Raw genomic sequence first — 1145 nt, 5'->3', positions numbered from 1 at the left:
TGTGTGTGTGTGTGTGTGTGTGTGTGTGTGTGTGTGTGAGACAGAGGAACTCAGCCCATGACCTGTGGACTAACAGCAGCTGATTCTGTCTGGATTTATGTTTTGAGTTCACAAACTACTCTGGTAAATTTTTTTAAAAGTTGAGGACATTACATTAGCTGCGCTGCTGATCAGCGCTGTTTATAGAACATCAACAGACTCACGGGAACCTGGTCACACGCGAGGTCTGTGTTGGTGACTCTTGCTGTAATATATAAAAGTTATTGATAAGGTAACCATGATGTGGCTTCACCTGTCGCATTTTCTTTTAAAGAAAGAAAAAGTAACTTGCAAAGCTGTCGCATCGGTGCTACATGATTACAAAAAGCAGAGTTTTCATTGTGCGTCTAATCTCACACACACGTGTTTTTCTGTCTTTGTGAGGACCACAAACAGCACTCAGCCTCGCTCTGCACCGTGTTTTTTCCCCAAGTTTGGCAAGAGGTGGATATGGAGGGACGCAAAAATAGCTCTCGACTTGATCTGGCTCTATTTAAATAAAAATGACTACATGCCGTGAAATTCTTGGAGAGGTGGGCCGTCTCGTTGACGGGGGTGGCTTGAATAATGCTAGGGGAAACGCTAGTGTGTAATTTGTGGGAAAATGTCAACTGTTCTGCAGGTTGATATCACCACAAGAAGAATTGAGGACAGCATGTTTTTTGTTTATATCACACCGAACAAATTACAATCAGGTATTTCACTGTAGTTCTGAGCCGAGCCATGCAACTGAATAAGAGACTTCATGATTCTAAAATATAAAATCACACACCGCGGCAGAAACGTGTGGCGCTGCGACTCATTTCTTTACATCAACAATTAAATAAATATTTTCCAAGTTCTACCCAACTCACAAGTTCCCCTGTGTTTACAGACATTTATTGAAGATAGTTTCCTGTTCTCCGTGCTTTTGTTTCCCGTCACAAATCAAATCCGTCATGTACCCAGAATGCATCGCTTCAGTTTTCCAATAAACAATTTTAAAATTACTTTATTGATGCTTCTTTAATGAAAAATCTACAACAAACAAAAGAAAAAGACGAATCAGCCGAACTAGCAATCCTCAACAACTTTTTAATTTTTACACCAGGAGCTAAAGGTCTGTT

The sequence above is a fragment of the Austrofundulus limnaeus genome, unplaced genomic scaffold (assembly GCF_001266775.1).
Source record: "Austrofundulus limnaeus strain Quisiro unplaced genomic scaffold, Austrofundulus_limnaeus-1.0 Scaffold754, whole genome shotgun sequence".
Classification (NCBI taxonomy): domain Eukaryota; kingdom Metazoa; phylum Chordata; class Actinopteri; order Cyprinodontiformes; family Rivulidae; genus Austrofundulus; species Austrofundulus limnaeus.
This window is presented reverse-complemented; position numbering follows the sequence as displayed.